Source organism: Ambystoma mexicanum, chromosome 10 (assembly GCF_040938575.1).
Source record: "Ambystoma mexicanum isolate Mex_15411 chromosome 10, UKY_AmexF1_1, whole genome shotgun sequence".
Lineage (NCBI taxonomy): Eukaryota > Metazoa > Chordata > Amphibia > Caudata > Ambystomatidae > Ambystoma > Ambystoma mexicanum.
Window position 1 is genome coordinate 1,357,734,881 of NC_090932.1, and position 18,970 is coordinate 1,357,753,850.

Sequence of the window (18,970 nt, forward strand, 5' to 3'; positions counted from 1 at the left end):
TGGATAGCCTGCACAGAGGAGGAGAGGGCCGTCAGATTGGCCAACACATGCAGGAACCCCCCGAACATGGCCGATCCCAATTGGGCCACGTCGGCACGGTGCACTTCGTGATGACGTGCGTGCTCCTCCCGGGAAGCACGCACGTCATCACGAATCACAGCCGTGCGCATCGCGACCCCAATCAGGACCTGCTCCACGCGGCCAGGGGTTCCCACGGCCGCAGGTGGAGGGGAGTCAGTTGACATGGACATCCCCACTACCTGCGGACGGGCCTGGGACGGGGCATCCCTGCTGGTGCATGGTGGTGCACTCACAGGGTCAGGGACAGCGACATGCACAGGCACCTCCACGGTGACCTGTGCTGCCTCCTGCCCCTGGCCCTGGACTGCACCACTTGCACCAGCAGGGATGCTCCCACCAGGCCCCATGTGTGCACCAGTGTCGGCCTCCTCCTCCTCTGTGCAAACCACCAACCTGGATGGCTCCTCACCGTCTCCCGCCGTAGCAGGCCCCTGTGGGGGCTCAGCCACCCCTTCCGCTGCAGCCGTGGGGGCATCCCCGCCGCCTTGCTCCACAGCGCCGTCTCCGCCCTCTTCATCACTAGCCGCTGCGTAGAGGGAGACAAAGGACACAAGCATCAGGCTACTGTAAAATGGTCCCCTAGACAGGAAGCAATAGCAGATGAGCACCCCTGTCAAAGTACACTTCCATCATGTCCCTCCACAACACATGGGTCAGTCCAGGCAAAACACACACAGTAACAGGCATGGTGCATGCCATGCACATTTCCATGCATGTCCAATTGACTCTTGAAACATTCAATGATATGTGACTCACATGCATCATGGCTCATGCATATCACATGCACACACTTCACCTCAGTCACATCCATCTGGCCCCAAACACAACGAACACAGGCGAAACAAGGGTTAGTTGGGGGCGTCACAGAATCTGTGCATTGTCACACACATGTGTCATGCATCCATGGCATGCACAAGTCACAGACACGCAGGTCAGGCACACAGACATGGCTACCATATATGTACCTGGCATCAGCACCCATCCTTCACCCCCATCCATGTCCAGGTACAGAGACTGGCATGCTCTCATGTCCTAAATCTGCATAGGGCTCCCCATGCCACATTTCAACACATGCAACAACCATGTGGGTCACACATCACTGGTCGCACATGCATTACCATGATGTCCCTGCACACATACATGCATACATGGCCCATGGCACACATACAGGCAAGTATCATAGAACCAGCACACCGCAACATGCCCTGTCTCACACAGTAATGCTTGCACACTTACCGCTCAACTCCAGACGGGCCTCCCTCTCAAGGACCTGGGCGTGGAGCGCTGGGCGTACGCGTTCCAGGACCCTCTTCTGGATGGAACTCATGCGGCCCCGGCCCCCCTCCACGAGGCGCCGGGCCTTCACAAGGGTCCTGGACCTCAAGTCCTCCCAGCGCTTCTTGATCTTCTGGACGTTGCGGGTTGCCACCCCCTCCGCGTTGATGGCAACCACACAGTCGGCCCAGATCCTCTCCCGTCCTTCCTTGCTGGCGCGGGACGATCCAAAGAGGGCATCATACTGCCCCAGGACATGCTCCACCAGGACACCAACTTCGGTGGCAGTGAAGCTGGTGCCCCTCTGCCCCTCTGGCCTGGGGTTGCCACTGGTGCCAGATGTCGAAGTGCCCGACATGGCAACCCCAGAGGCAGGTGTGGGTGGGCAACTGGGTCCTGGGGCTGGGCTGTGGAGCGATGTAATCCCAGTTGGGAGTCTTCAGTTCCAGCAGGGGTGGACACAGCAACTGGACCCCTGCAGATGGCTGATGTGCAGGCACCAAATGGCAGGGCACGGTGGCAGCAGGCAGGCAGGCAGGCAGGCAGGCAGCAGCAGCAGATAGCACGTGGGAGGCTGCTCAGGGCACTGGGGGGGCAGTAACTCGGCCTTCTGGGCAGGAGCGTGGTGTTCCGTGTGTTTTCGGGTGGCCAGCTTGATACGGAGTGATTTGGCACGTGAAATTCCTGCACGTCATCGTGAAATCCGAGGAAAGGGCCTTAGCGCGTAAGTGCATCAGCACGCATACGCGATTCTATTGGACCAGAGTCCCTCACCGCGTAAGCGCGTCTGACGTGATCCGCACGGGCGTTCCCCACTCAGCACGTGATGACGGAGCACACGTGGAAATACTGCACGTCAGAGTGTCATCGCGTGTAATTGGCCAAAAGTGCGCGTACACGCGATTGTCCAATGTACGTGTATTACATCGCGTGTAATTGGCCAAAAGTGCGCGTACACGCGATTGGCCAATGTACGTGTATTACATCGCGTGTAATTGGCCAAAAGTGCGCGTACACGCCATTGGCCTATGTACGTGTATTACAGGGGTGCGCGGGCACTTACACACGCAAGTACGTCAGCGCACCTGTATGCCTGCTGCGTGGGAATTTCCACACGCTATTGGAGTGGGAACTAGATTCCAGGGGTGCGAGGGTCACACGCTCGCCTAGAACACGCGCAAGGCATTAATTTGCGCACTTATCAATAAACAAGCCAGATGCCAGGATGAACATACCGTTCCTAGCAGCAGTGGCAGTGGGCTACCAAAGGAGGAGGAGGAGGAGAGTCAGGGCCAGAATATTCACACCCAGAACCAGCCTATTCGGGATGCCTGATGACCAGGTGTATGGGAGGTACAGGTTTCCAGCACACATCATACTGGACCTGGTCAGTGAGTGGGAGGATGACCTCACATCACCCACCCTGTGCTCCCAAGCACTCAGCCCCCTGCAGAAGGTCCTGAATGTACTGCACTTCTTGGCCACTGGATCCTTTCAGCGGACAAGTGCCATAGTGGGTGGTGTGTCACAGGCCACGCAGTCACGCTGCCTACACCAGGTCTTGAACATCATCACTGCACGGCCATCAGTCCGCAGGCACATATATCTCCCCAGGACTCATGCAGAAAGGCGGACGTGCATCCAGGAATTCTATGGTGTGGCTCAATTCCCCAAAGTGCTTGGTGCAATTGACTGCACACATGTGGCTCTACGTCCACCCAGGGCAACAGAGCACATCTATAGAAACCGCAAGCACTGGCATTCCATCAACGTGCAAGTTGTATGCAATGCCAAGGGAATAATCACATCAGTATATGCCAACTATCCCGGGTCCACCCACGACAGCTTCATCTACAGAATGTCTACACTATGCCGGGACCTGGAGGCTGGCCAGCATGGAGATACATGGCTGCTTGGTGAGCATGAATGCCACTGCACATGCATGCATGTCAGATACTGGGTCATGACACAACACCACTAATGATACCCATCACCACCTCCGCAGGGGACAGTGCCTACCCTATCAGCCCCCACATGATGACCCCAATCCGGAACCCCACCACGCCACCCGAGGTAAGGTACAACACAGCCCACATTGCAACACGGGGCATAGTGGAGCGCACATTCGGAGTGCTGAAGTCACGCTTTCGCTCCCTTGACCGTTCTGGCGGGCAGCTGTTATATGCTCCCCGAATAGTGTGCAGGATCATAGTGGCAGCATGTGTCCTGCACAACGTTGCAACACGCCGGGGCCTGCCCGTGGACATGGTGGTGCCCCCACATCCACAACCACATGCACGCCCGCTGCGCATGGGAGGGGAAAGGGCACGGGGGGTGGCAGCCCGTACGCAACTGGTGGCCAACTTCTTCACCTAGGAATCACAGTGCTGGCTAGTGCACACTGCTCTGGCACATACCATCTGACAATCAATGATGACACTACCTGACAATGTCACAAAATTACTTGACAATAAACTGTCAGATACACATCAGCCTGAGATTGTTAACATGGAAGTGTCACTATGTGTGCACCCCTACCTACACATACACCAGCAATGCATCACAACGAGAAGACACAACTCCATCAATCAAATATGCATTGCCACAGGCGATTCACTACATGACAACATTGCCATGTCACCCATTCCCTTCACAGTCCCGCCACTGAGGACACCATGTCATGGTATGTGAGAGCAAACAAACTGGCCATCACAACATGACACCGGTGTCACAAATAGCAGTGCCCCAAATGGAACATAGCCGCACTTGAACAGCTAACCGCGCTGGAGCCACTACTACACACCTGTGTAAGAGTAATTTCAATCAAATTACACACCAACCCACCCTGAAGCCCACCCAAACAAGACACAATGCATGTAATCAATGGTAGTCTCATTACCTGATTCTGCTGGTATGTCCTCACCGTCCAGATGTACAGTGATGGCGCCACGCAAAAGTGTCAGTGCACATCTACCGACATGTAGTCTGACTCCAGAGAGTATGCCCGTGTGAAGAACTGTGTGAAATACCTGCAAAACATGAGCAACATATGTAAGTAGAGGCACATATCAAACCATCATGCATAGTTAGGTGCAACAACAATGTACACTATGAATGTCTACACAGTATTGACTATGGACTGGCCAACAGCTCATGGGAGTCCAATGTCACCGTGTAATTTGCTGTCACTTGGGCACACCCTTTGCAAGCCCATGGAAACGGAAGCAGGAGGGGTGTGGATGTCTGCTACCCAAGCATCTAAACCAAACTCAGGACAAGCCTGCATGTGCCCAGCCACAATACAGTGTATGCCCAGGTACCCACACAAGGCAACACTCTTGGAAAAGAAAAAAGAAAATTGAGAAAAAATGGCCATGAAAGGGCCGGCGGGGGGGGGGGGGGGGGGCCACCTATGAGGTCCGAGGACAGGATGCACGCCACAATCCACCTGTATGGATCATGGGAAACTAAAACACCCCATAGGCTCGTGGCCCACACGGCTACTCTGTTGTGGGAGATGAGTCGCTATCGCTCTGGCCAGACCCTGCAGCTGACTCAGGAGGTGGGGGAGCTGCCTCAGAAGATGGTGTGACAATGGGAGGCAGCCCACGCAAAGCACGAGTTTGCTCCTCCATGGCTGCAAGCAGGCGGGTCTGGTAGTTCTGGTTCTGGGTTATAATCATGCGGAGGTCCCCATGCAGTAACTCCCGGGATGACCTGACCTCCGCACGAGTTGCCTGCATCTCGGCCGAGAGCGTCCGTGTCAGACGCTCCAGCTGCTCCTCTGTCCTTCTATGGGATGAAGCCTCAAGCTCTAACAGGGTCGACCTGAGGTGATGGAATTCTTCCCTCAGGCCTTCCCTGTGGCGCTGGGACTCCATGGAAAGTGATTCCCGCAGAGTCGCCAGTGCCGCCCGCCTGTCCTTGTTGGACGCCAACATATCCTCCCTGTGTGCCTGGCAGATGGACTCTGTAGCCTGCTCCAGTCGCTCCATCAGCCTTTCTGGGGGGACAATGGAAGTGGCCACCCTATCCATGGCCTGTGCAATCATCTCGGATGATGCTGCCTGTTGGTTGGCCATACCGTAGATGGATTGCTCCCAAGCGGTATTGCCAGGTGGCATACGGCCACCACGTTGACGGGCACCACACCTGCCTGGGGCAAGGCGGACTGCGCCTTGCTGTGCCGGCAAGGCCTCAGGCTGCAGGACTGCATTCCCTCTCTGATCTGCAGCCCCAGGAACAGGATCAGAGATTGTGTGGTGTGGCCCTGCATCCGTAACCACCGGAGGCTGAGCTGCCGACACTGACATCCCCATTGAGGGCAATGGCCCGGCTGCAGGTGGGTCGGACAGAGGAGATTCTCTCCCAAGAACACTCACCTGCGACTGCACATAGGTGTCATCCTCCGAGTCTACACCTGAATACTGCTCGGGGGAGGAACCCCCAGAGACACCCCTCGACAGCACGACCTGCAGCACTTGTGGGTTTTCACCCACAAACACACCACGTCCCTCACTTGTGGAAGGTCGGCCCGGGTTGCCCTCCTGGGACGGCTCAACCACCACATCCCCAGCATCAACAAGTGCTTCGTCCCCTGCAAAGACATGAAAGAGAAAAATGGAAACAGGCATTAGCACCATGGCATGCAACAAGGGCTGATGAACAACAGAGGCAGTAGTTCTACGACACATGTCCCACATGACTGGGAGACCTCCTATGCATTCACCATCACTGGGTCTGTAGGGGAGGCTCAGGGCATACAATGTACAGATTGGAGAGCAACGCCTGCTCACCATGCTGCCTAGCACTGCCATCACACATTGGCCGGTGATTGCCATGTCAAAGGCACATGCCATCACATACATGGCATGTGACATAGCCACCAAGTGAAGAGGGAGAGGAGGGCAACTTTTTAGGATTTCTACCACTCTGGTCCTGACATTGCATCATCACATCAATAAGTTGACATGTTGTACATGGATCTGCTAGTCCAAATTGGCCACGATGCACAGTGCCTTGTCTACATCAACTAAATGCAGTAAACAATGAGATTCCACCTCCCCATCACCTGTAAAGGAATCATATAGCATTCGTGAAGCACCGGTCCAGAAATGTATGAAGGTACAGCGGAGCACTGAGGGGTGGTGGGGCAGTAGGGGATGCCAGTCAACAATCCTACTGGTGCTGGTGTCATTCATGTCACGCAAGTGCAGGGGTGGGTGGCACAATGAAGTGCAAGGGGAAGTGGCGGCTGGGAGTGCTGTACAAGGTAAGTAGGACTTAACGTCAAGGGCAGATGGTGTTAGGCGCAGACAAGTGCTGGGGGGGGTGGCCTATAGGGGTACAGAGACAATCATGCAGTGCTGTGGGCTCGGAGGGGACAGGGGAGGTACACACTGCATCTGGCTCGGCAAGGTCCTTGCAGATTTCTATGTGTCCTGCAGAGTTGTCACATGCCGCAGATATGTGCCCTTGGATTGGGGATCTCATCTTGGTGAAAAGGGTGAGGCGCTATTGCCTTTGGAGCATGTGGCAGGCCAGTTTGCCAGAGGATGAGCATGATGCAGGACATTCCCTCTCTGCCACCCGGCACCTGTGGTCTGGGTTCACAAGATCCGAGTCATGCCAGGACTCTGCATTGGCATGGGGCTTCAGACAGGTGGTCATGACCGTGGCAAAGACATCCAGTGTACCTGACATAGAGTGGAGCATGGAGTGGGCCCTGTCAGGATGGGAGTGAGCCTAAGGGGGAGCTGGATGGGGGGGAGATTTTGGCAGCATGAGCCTCGACTGACACACACTTCATGGGTTGGAATACCAAGAAGGTGTGTGACAGTGGTGAGGGTGGCTTTGCCTGTGGTGTGGTGAGGGTGAGCTGGGAGGAGAGGAGAATGTGATCACTCTAGGAGAGAGGAGTGCAGAGATGGACGGAGAGGGGAAAGTCAGATGAGATCAGAGCATCAAGAGTGTGCCCTGCAGAATGAGTAGGGACAGACGGGAGTCTAGAGGGTGAGAGGGAGTTGCTGAGGTCACAGAAAGGTCACGTGGGGGGGTCAACAAGCATGCAGGTGGATGCGTACAGCAACAAGGAAGAGGATTTCTGTGTCTGGGGACATGAGTGAGGAGGAGAGGTGAGGACACTCAGAAAGGAAGTAGTACATTTGACCAGTTTTCCCAGACACAGTACGCACAGTTTGTGAATGTCAAGGTGTGGTAGAGAGAGACCTCACACAAGCCATTCCAGAGTGGAGTAGGTCTAAGTAGGAGTGACAGTGGCAGGAATACCCTCAGGGAAGCCAAGGGCACACCCCCCCTGCACAGTAGTGGCGGGCCAAGGAGAGGGTCTCCTGAACATCAGGTAGGAGTGTGTGAAGGATGCAGACAGAGCTGGCCGTCAGACATGTTTCCATGAGACCAAGGATGTCAAGGTGCATAACCTCATGTAAGTGACAGATATCGGAGGAATGCCTGATGCAGCCGCAGTGAAAGGAGTGTAATTGTGGAGGAGGTTGACAGCCTTGGAGGACTTACGGGGAGTGCTAGAGATCAGAGGTGCAGCATGTGTAGGAGTTGGAGTGGGAGGCGGAGAAGGATCATGGGAGGGTGCAGGGAGGCAGTGCAGGATTGATGAGGAGAGAGGAGGGGGGACAGCAGGAGAGGAAAGGAAGTTGATGAGATGTGGCTAGCATTTCTCAAGGAGAATGAGGTTGGCCTAAGGGCCTTGGACTGAGATGCTCCCATTACCATGCACATCAATTGTGGCCTCTGAGGATTGGAAGGAGGCCAGGAGTACACCCCAACGGGTCCCACCATTGATGGTGGAAGAGGAGCAAGGAGAGAGGACAGGGACCATGTGAAGGGTCTATGGGACAGGCAAAGGCATGTATGAGCAGATGTCAGTGAGAGTTGGCTTTGAGTAGGCTCAGATGCACTTGTCAGCAATAGGGTGGGTCGCATTGGAGGGCAGGGTGCCCTCATTTGACTGTTAGCAAGCAGGTGTCGTGAGTAGGGCACGATGGTCTGAACTGTAGAAGTCAGGGAAGATAGACCATGAAGAGCAGCATGGAGTGTGAGGGAATGGGGCTCGAAACCAGACGGTACCAAAGCACACAGGTAGGAGGTGGATGTCAAGGCAACATCCACAGTATGACAGCATGTTGGTTGGCATTTATATACAGAGGACGCATTAGCATGTGGTATCATTGCATGTCAGGCATGTGAAGATGAAACTTGATTGGCTGGGGGAAAGTATAGGAATGGTATGTAAGACATCAGATGAATAGACAGGGGAGTATGAGCAACAATGTAGTGACAAAATGACAATTCAAGGGCAACTTCCATGGTGTAGGGCCATATGTGCACTGTTGCCAGTTGGGATAGTGCTGTGGGCAGATGGTGTTGCACTGAACATACTGGATGAGGCACATGGGTGCCACTATCTACTCTGCCACACACCCCCTTGACAGGCACCCAACATGAATGCTTCACACACACACCATGCACATGGATAATACACGCATGCATGTGCACTCACCGGATGATGCCTCGTAATCAGGGAGATCTCCCACACCTTGGAGTTGTCCCTCGGTGACGTAGGATCCAGCTACGGACTCGTGTGGTGTGAGTTCTATTTCCTGTGCTGGGGACCCACCTCCAGTCACCAAGGTTGCGGCATGACTTGAGGCCAGCTTATCCTTTGCCCTGCGCTTAAGGTCATTCCAGCGCTTCTGGCAATCACTAGCTGTGCGCCTCACTACTCCAAGGGCACTTATTCTGTCAGCAATGGTCTGCCAGTGTGCCTGGCGTCTGGCATGTGTGGTCTTGGACCCTGCAACGATGACCATTTCCCTATCATGATCTGACACATACTGAACAAGTGCATTCAGTTCGGCGTCTGTGAAGCTTGGCTTCCTTGATGGGCCGGACTGTGCAGCCGTGCCTGGGGAATCAGCCTGTGCCGGACGTGCACTCTTCCTCTTGCGCTTGGAAGGGGGTGGGGATCCAGAGTGTCCTACGCCGCTGTGGACACTAGGGGCAGGAGCCGTGGTGGACTCAGTACTGGGTGTGTGGGATTGCACACTCAGCATGGGAGTAGGTGCAGGCATTGGGGGTAGTGGGATGGGGTCAGGCCTGATCTGAGGTGCATGAACTAGGACCGACACAGTCTTGGCAGGGTGTATGAGAGGTGGGGTCGATGGAGCCACACCCTGGCTACGGGGGCCAGCAGATGACCTATCTGGCATAGATGCGCGTGCCCTGATGACACCAATGTGCACCGGTGCACGTGCAGTGGACCTGCTGACCTGGATGTCAGCGATGGGATCACCCTCGGACAGGTCTGCTGCCACAATGGGCTGGTCCAACAAGGGCTGATCAGGGTTGGTATCAGCCACATGACCCTCAACTGGGGGGGGGGGGGGGGCATGGGTGTCCCTGACTGGTCCTCCAGACTGGGGGGGACAGGGGCACCCTGCAAGTCACAACCACGTCCCCTAGTGGATCCTCCACGGCCACCACGTGTGGCTCGGCCACCTTTGCCACCCTTACGGCTTGCACGCCTCCCAACCATGGCACTGATGTTATTGTGCGTATGGGAGTCGGTGTGCACAATTGTCCTGGGCAATTGGGTGTCAAAGGGGTTGGGTACCAGATGGTATTCGTACCCTAGTGCAGTGGCAAGGCTATATGACACCCCTGGGGAAAGATGACGGGTCACGCAACGCACAGGCACCCCAGAAAAGTTAAGGAACGTGCACAATACCCCTCCTAGACCACGTGTGCTGATGTAAAACCCTGCACTACGCTGTGGCATCCAGTAACACAATGAACGTATGCGTGTCACACGCAGCCTAGAATGACCTCTGAAGGGGTAGGCTACACACGGGGCAAGCACAGAAGTTAGATACGTGCGTGACTCACAGTCTGCCAGGTAAAAGAGCGTGAAAAATGAGCGCGTTTGGTTGGCAACACCCCCGCCAAAAGAAGATGTGTACGCTGTCTGAGGAGACAGGACAACAGTAGAAGGGGACACTGTTTGAGGGAACAGGCCCAGGTAAACCAGTACAAGAGGAAAAAGAGAAAAAGCTGTCAGAGGTAACAGGGAGTACGAACTGGAAACGCCGTGAAGTAAATCGCGTGTGAAACGACAAGAAGTACAGAATTCACCCACTCGCTCTCCACGAAAAGCACGTACAAGGAAATGGTGTTCAACACTACCTTATATACAGGCCCACACGTACAGCGTCACTTACGGCGTGTACGTGCTTGGCCCATGTTCACCAATCACACGCTTTGTCACTTCTGCGTGTGGATCCTTTTTCACCAATCACACGCTTTGACACTCCTGCGTGTAGCTCACTTTTCACCAATCACACGCTTTGTCACTCCTGCGTGTAGATCCATTTTCACCAATCACACGCTTTGTCACTCCTGCGTGTAGATCCATTTTCACCAATCACACGCTTTGACACTGCACGTGCAGGTAACTATAGACGCACATATGCTGGTGACGGGTTTTCGCGCGATTCGCTGAGTGTGGGGTTTTCACGTGCAAAATCACTCCCTATCAGGCTGTCCACGCGTTCAAACACGAAAGACCACGCTCCTGGCCAGGAGGCCAAATTACAGTCCCCCAGAGCCCTGAGCACGCTCCCACCTGCCATCTGCTGCTGCCTGACTGCCTGCTGGCCACGTGCCCCACAGTGCTGGTGGGTGGGGGGGGTGGGAGACATGGGTGGGGGCCTGGTGGAGGGTGCCCCTGGTGGATGGGGGGTGGGGGTGGTGGGAGACATGGGTGGGGGCCTGATGGCAGGTGCCCCTGCACTGCTGGGGGGTGGGGGTGGTGGGAGACATGGGTGGGGGCCTGGTGGAGGGTGCCCCTGGTGGATGGGGGTGCAGGGGGACATGATCAGGTGTGCAGGGTAGTCCCCTGTTTTGTGGGCTGCCTGCAGGGGCCGTGGAGGGTGTACAGGGTACACCTGTGAGGGCCCATCCAGCCTAATCGCGTGTGTAACTTCCCACGCACCCCTGTAATACACGTACCAAGCCAATTCGCGTGTGAGAATTCCCACGCACCCCTGAAATACACGTACCCTGCTGAAGTCGCGTGTAAAACTTCCCGCGCACCCCTGTAATACACGCGCCCAGCCTATTCGCGTGTGGAAATTCCCGCGCACCCCTGAAATACACGCGCCCAGGCTATTCGCGTGTGATAATTCCCGCGCACCCCTGAAATACACGCGCCCAGGCTATTCGCGTGTGGAAATTCCCGCGCACCCCTGAAATACACGCGCCCAGGCTATTCGCGTGTGGAACTTCCCGCGCACCCCTGAAATACAAGTACCCTGCTGTAATCGCGTGTGGGACTTCCCGCGCACCCCTGAAATACACGCGGACAGGCTATTCGCGTGTGGAACTTCCCACGCACCCCTGAAATACACGTACCCTGCTGTAATCGCGTGTGGGACTTCCCGCGCACCCCTGAAATACACGCGCCCAGGCTATTCGCGTGTAGGACTTCCCACGCACCCCTGAAATACACGCGGCCAGGCTATTCGCGTGTGGAACTTCCCGCGCACCCCTGAAATACACGTACCCTGCTGTAATCGCGTGTGGGACTTCCCGCGCACCCCTGAAATACACGCGCCCAGGCTATTCGCGTGTGGGACTTCCCGCGCACCCCTGCAATTCCCGTAGCCTAGCTTTTCGCGTGTGAAACTTCCCGCGCACCCCTGAAATGGACGTAGCCTGGGATTTGACGTGTGAAACTTCCCGCGCACCCTTGAAAATCGCATGGGCCGCTTGCCGTGATGGTCCAGTGTTAGCGCAGCCCCTTGCGCTGGTTTGTGATTTTTATGAGATTTCCCAGCGCAAGGGGCGTTCCTGGGGGCGTAACTGGCGCTGCAGCGAGTCGCTGCGCCACTGTGCGCCACGGCTGCCTGGGGAAGCTAAAATCCATGAATACGCTGTGCGCCGGATTCGGTTTTGGCGCACGCGGCTGGCGCAGACTATCGCAGGCGCACGCTGTGCGCCAGCCGCGTGCGCTACTTGTGCGCTGGATTCTATGAATTACCCTGTCAGAGTCTGTTTGCCACATCCAAAAGCATTTAGCAGGCCTCAAAACATTTATTGAATTTTAAATGAAAAGGGGCTGGATTTCATCAAAGTGTTATGCTCCTGGATCCCCAGCATAGAAGAAAAGTCCACTTGTGTATTATCATAACCTGTCATCCATTTTTATTTTTTATTTTACTGTATATTTTGTTTAACCAAAAAATCAAAGTATATTGTAGAAATTAGGCATTATTCCATTGTATTTCACTCCACTATGAATAATATTTAACTTGAAATGAGACATTTTAAAAGTATTGAATTGGTTCACACTTTTGTAAGATGGAAAGCTCTGTGTTCATTTCTCTACTCCATGGTACACGTTGTCTTGAGCTGACCTAGAATTTGCTGAAGTGCAGCAGCCCAGCCACATCACAAAGCAGAGACTGCACAGAACCATTGGATTCATCAAATTGGGTTTGCCTCTAAAGCACTGCCTAATGTAAAACTTTAAAGAAACCCGTCACATCCATCAAGCATAGCCCTGCATAATATCCATTCAGCTGAAATCATGCAACACCTTATCTGATCTCTGTCAACAAACCAAAGAAACCTTGCCTTGACATATGTTCATATCAGGAAGGAGAATACAAATGGGATGCATCAACAGTAACTTCTGGTGGCTGAAGTCGGCATTTCTTAATTGATAAAATAAATAGGAAAGTTACATAAGTAGCGTTTTAAACCCAAAATGTAATCATAAGAAAAGTAACTTCATACAGGAAGCTTTTAGATACATGAGACTAATTACACATTGTACCTTAAAAAAATCATCCAACCTAAAATATGCATAGGTTGCAATGAAAAGAAAAAAAAACTCCTTTGCAGCCATGGGTTTGGTGGAAGCCACAACTAAGGCACAAGATGTGGGGAAGAGCCGAGGATTATAAAATAGCTGGCATGGAGATAGATTACACATATTGGGAGGTGAATAATGAAGAATATTTCTGGGTATAACAAGAAAAAGGTGGCTGGGGAAGCAAAGCTGAAATAATTTTCGATGATCGATTCCTAGGCAGGCTGTTGACAGAAGCCCTTCCAGAGAGAGGTGATCAGCCCATACTGGGAACTAGGTTCCAGCCAGCCAACTCAAAAGAACCTTGTTGGGCAAGCAGCAACAGGTCTAAGCTGTGTCGCCCAAAGTGAGAAACCACATGTAAAAATACCAATATTACTCCACATTGACCCTGTAGACTGTCCCTGTAAAATCCGGAGAATAGAGGGCTGGAAGCCAAGGAGAATGCTAACATGATAAAGATATAGGTGAAGTATTCAATATGGTGGCCTTTGTCTCCAATTTACATTCTATTTAAACATGCACACACAATGGCCGGTAAGCAGTAATGCTACCATTGAAGTAAACTGTGTGGATTAGATAGAAGGAAACATAGAAAACATAGAAGAATCGTATTTAAAATGCCCATTATCTTTTAGAGTGTAATATATAACTAGACTGGATTATGGAAATGAGTGTTTGTGTGTGAAGTAGTGAGATTTCGCCAAGCCTCGCTCTCCAAACTTGATCTGCTTATCAAGATTCCAAGATTGATGCCTTCACCATCACAATGTCCCCCTCCATCAGAACCCTGGGAGTCTTCCTTGATTCCACCCCGAACATGTCACGACAAATCAATGCCATTGCCTCGTCCACTGCCTACACAGTTTAACTTATCAATGCCAGTAAACCTTTCCACTTCAAACAAAACCATCTCCTCATAGCTCGTGCCACCATTGGTTCAAGGCTCGACTACTGCAATGACCTGCTTATGGACACTGGAACATTAATGAACTCCAGATCATCCAGAACAACGCCCTTTGTGCAGCACGGGATCTCCCTAGATGTGACCACATCTCGGCATGATATGATATGATATGATATAGTATGGCATTTATAACGCGCCTATACACAGGTGTTTCAAGGCGCGACGAGGCAGGGAGGGGAGGAACAAGGGGAGACAGACAACGATCCTACTAGGCCAGGTGTCATTCAGATCGCGCAAGTGCAGGGGTGGGGGAGGGGGAAAAGTGCAAGGGGAAGGGGAGGGGGGGAAGTGCAGTACAAGGTAAGTGGCGTAAAGTAATAAATAAATAGGGCCAGCAAGGTAAGTGCAGAACAAGTGCTGGAAAGGGGGGGGCTGTAGGGATACAGAGACAGTCCCGCAGTGCAGAGGGGATTCCAGGGCATCAGTGCAAGTGGAGAGTGGCTGGGCCCAGGACCGAGGCCGTTAAGAGTGGTCCAGTTGCAGAATCAGTGCAGTTTCAGTGAAGAATATTTGCTGTTCAGCAGGGGAGAGGGAGAGAGAAAGCAGAAGCAAAGAGGAAGGTTTTGAGGTGCTTCCGGAACCGGAGATGGTTCTCCTCAAGTTTCAGGGAGGCAGGAACGCTGTTCCAGAGGGAGGCCCCTGCCGTGGAGAGAGATCTACCCCCTGAATCTACATCTACATCCAGGAGAGAAGCCCACTGGCTCCCCATCAACGAGCGTATCAACTCCAAAACCGTCACTATTACAAACCGCTGCATCTCCAACTCTGCCCCCTCATACCTTGCTCAAAGCTTCACCAAAGCCACCTCTACTCGACCCATATGCTCCACCTGTCATCGTCTCACTGTACCGAGATACAAACACAGCAAAGCTGGAGGATCCAGCTTCCCTCCCACCACCGCCACCCTCTGGAACTTGCTGCCATCGGCACTGCGTGCTGTATCATCTTACTGGCCCCTCAAAAGAAAACTAAAAACTTGGCTCTTCAATTATTTTCTATACTGGACTTTTTGCCTATGACGGTTACACCCGACCACCCACCCTTCCCTCCCCTCCCCTTACCTCGCTCTGTAACGAGCGTCGAGGTGCCTCAGGGTTTAAGTGTGCTCTGTGAATGTAAAAAATAAATAAAGTAGGCAGGGAGAATTTAAGTTCACATAGTGTGAAACACGTGTTGGCAAATCTTTGTTGTTTATTAATCGTATAAGAATATAAAAGCAATTTGATTTAGCTGTGGGATATTGAGAGGCCACATTGATTCAGGCATATATATTAAATGTGCCTATTGATTTCTGTATAATTTTAAAACATGTATAGATACTATACACTGAAATACATATTAATTGGAATAATTGAAAGATAATTAAATTAGTTGTAGACTTTGATGCATAGAATTATTTTAAGATGTAGGCATCAACGCAATACTGCACACTAAAAAGATTGCAGCCGTAAATAAATGTAACAGTCATTTTAAACGTGCGATATAAAAGCTGATAAACAAACGTAGGAGGGAAACGTTTTACACCTTTATTTTTCCTTCCTTTTTTTCTTGAAATTTAAGTTGAAAAAGGTTTAAAAGAACTTCCAGGCATCACTGGCCAATATTGGATATCCCAAAACTGGGAAGTAAGAGGTTTCCCTCCTGTTCCATCTTTGTAAATTGTGCACTGACACACATAACTCTACACAAGGCAGAATCAGTTTCTCTTCTGTTCACTTTCTTAGGTAAGCGGCACACCACCACACACTAGACAAAACCTATACCCTCCAGGGACGGGTGGGAAATAGCAAGTGGTGTGCAGCACCAGTTATCCAAAGTGATGCTTTCTTTCATGTGTTATAATGAGCAAATTCGAGTTTTTGAAAGAATCAGAGTACTCGAGTGACCTTGCTTGTTGTGTTGCACCATATTAGCCAACACTTTGTTTATGAAGTTCTAGAAATCTATTCTCACTTGGTTTCTTGCACAGCGTTTCAGAGAAGCCCTCCTGGCCTCATGAAATACACATGTAATATATGCATGGCTGCTTGAAAAAGAAGTGTGTGCAGTGTGAATATACAGTGCTAACCGTTACTTCTGATGCCAAGGTGCGAGAAGAAGCACACGCTTTTCTAGGTGAAGCTGTGTACTTGCGATATTGCAGCTTGTACCACGTACTTCATTACCAACAGACATTCTATCAAACTTTTTGCATCTCAACCTGAAAAAAAAAGCTGCCATTGGGAATGTACTCTCCTTCACAGGTGCAATATAATGATTATGGGTATTGCACTAAAGAGCCTGTTCTCAAATTATAGTTAATTATGTTATCACTTTAAGGGTGTGTCCATTTTGTGGCAATCCCCATTGATTTTTGCTCATGTCTCCTCTGGACAGGCAGTCATGCACATTCCCATTTAGAAACGAACAGAACAGTCCTTTGGGCAACCCTAGAGGGTTCGAAATTGAGGGGAGCTGGGAGCTATTTAGCTCCTGCTTCTAGCCTGGTAGAGCCTGCTTAGCTTGAAACCAACAGCTACCAGGAGCTACTTTTTTTGAGCAACTAGTGCCTTCTACTGGTGCCTTCCAAACATGTAAATGTGACATTAACTTTGAGTATTTGAGAATGTTAATGAACAAGAATTAGAACATATCCAATACACATTTAAATACAATGGTTCAAACAAAAAAGTTAAAGGACCATCCCTGATAGCTCCTGCCATCAGGGTGATGCCCGACACCCAGCAGCTGGTTTTAGCTCCTGCTCATTGAATCTCAATTTAAAACCCTGCCCTGTGTTATATGCTGTACATTAGAGCTAATGGTAATGAGCAGCTGGCAGGGCGATAATGCGAAGTACTTGGCACAGGAACCATGGATAGGACAAGACATAGGAGACATTGATATCGGCTAAACTGGTGAGAAGTTGGCGTGAGGATAGCTCAGGAAGATTGGCACTGTGAAAGACCTTTAGAGCCACATGTCACATGATGAACACCCTGCCCTGTTTTTTTAAGTACACATTACTTCAATGCAGTTTTTCGATCGTTTTCATACATTTCACAGACTTGTGGCCTGATTTACAAAAGCCTTTACAATGGCGAAATCCCATTAAAACACGCGTTGTAACTCAGGCCCTGTGTCTGCGCAATGTGAACAGCCACTCTTCCCCCTTTTTAGCTTTGGCCATTAGTTGGTACTTTGGCGCCACCTGTAGGCCAAAATGAATGCATTGGAGTACAGCTAGGAGGGAGATGGGATGCAATGCGGGGGACAGCCACACAGCTTGCAGGTGTTCCGTTTTTTACCCAACCACTGACTGCCCGTGGCCATGCTGACACCTATGGCCATTCCCACCTATACCTGTCCCGCCCTGTCCTAAAAACGCTCACCTGGGATCTATCTCAAGCTCATAGCCGAATAGGAAACACCACATCCCCACAAGCAAACCCCCACCAAACCCTCTGAGACATCTCCGTCCAACAGCAAAGTGACCAAGACCTCTTGACAGTAAGGATGGTGATGGAAATTGTCTCAGAAATGTGGATCTATATCCTTTTCACCTCCACCCGGCAGTATCCACCGAGATTTACTCTCATCCTTCGCAACATCCCTGGACACCCATAGGCTGCAAAGAGCTTGACCTCTAGGGTGTTGCCGTGCCATCATCAATAATTCAATGTTCACAAGACAAAGAGATCTGGCTCATTCACATTCTCAACAGAATCTGAAAGAGGTGACAAACACGATGAAAGTCAAAGAAGGCAGAGACGATGCGCTGCGGAAGTTCCTATTCAGGCAGACATTGATGGCCAAGGAAGGGATCGCCCTGATGCTTTTATTGAGTTTGAAATGCATTCGGAGTCACACTAACAGACTGCTAGCAATGCTCATTTCCGCTAGCAGTATTTGCCGCGTCATTTCCATACGAGGGAGTTATTGATCGCTCGGCTGGAATTATTTTGTCAAGGGCAATGTGCACGTGTTCCTGCACTGCATTTAAAACTATGGCAACAATAAACATTAGGCGTTAAATATATGGTAGTAACTGTCATGTGAAGCCCGGATGCTACTATTTTCCATTTCTACTGCAATAGTGGGTCCAGCACGCATAAATGTTGCCCAGCATAAAGGAAGGAGATGAAGGTACCTAGCGCGTCATCCTTTTGATGCTTTCTGCAATGATTGGCTCAGACGTAGGGTAAGTGTTAAGAGAGATTTTTTTTCCTGCAGCTATCCAGTTCAAATTTCATCGGGGGTCAGCTGTGGTGAAACCTACTTAGCGTTTAGTGGTCTTCCCAAAAGCCTGAACGGGATTAGATAGACACCTCAGCTCAGTAAATGGAGAGTGTCATTATCCTTGCTAAAAATCACCTTTTTTGAATAAGCAAATTGGCTCACCAACCGACCAGGCAGCAGATCCACTTAGGGCCAATTAACAAACAGAAACTCAAGGAATACATCCCCACAATAATGCTACCTACAGAGAATGTACCAGACTAGGAATCCCCCCAGGCGCACTGTAAAAAGAAGATGCCAGATTAGGAATCCCCCCAGGTGCACTGTAAAAAGAATATACCAGACGAGGAATCCCTCCAGGTGCACTGCAAAAAGAATATACCAGACGAAGAATCCCTCCAGGTGCACTGCAAAAAGAATATACCAGACGAAGAATCCCCCTGGAGTACTGTAAAAAGAATATACGAGATGTGGAATCCTTCCAGGAGCACTGTAAAAAGAAGATACCAGACTAGGAATCC

General features: G+C 51.4%; 1 protein-coding gene across 1 annotated transcript in view; it reads right to left on the reverse strand.

Moving 5' to 3' along the window:
* The window catches only part of ASPHD2 (aspartate beta-hydroxylase domain containing 2), a 314,591-nt gene that overhangs the window by 245,306 nt on the left and 50,315 nt on the right, over positions 1 to 18,970 (reverse strand). The window lies entirely within an intron of this gene.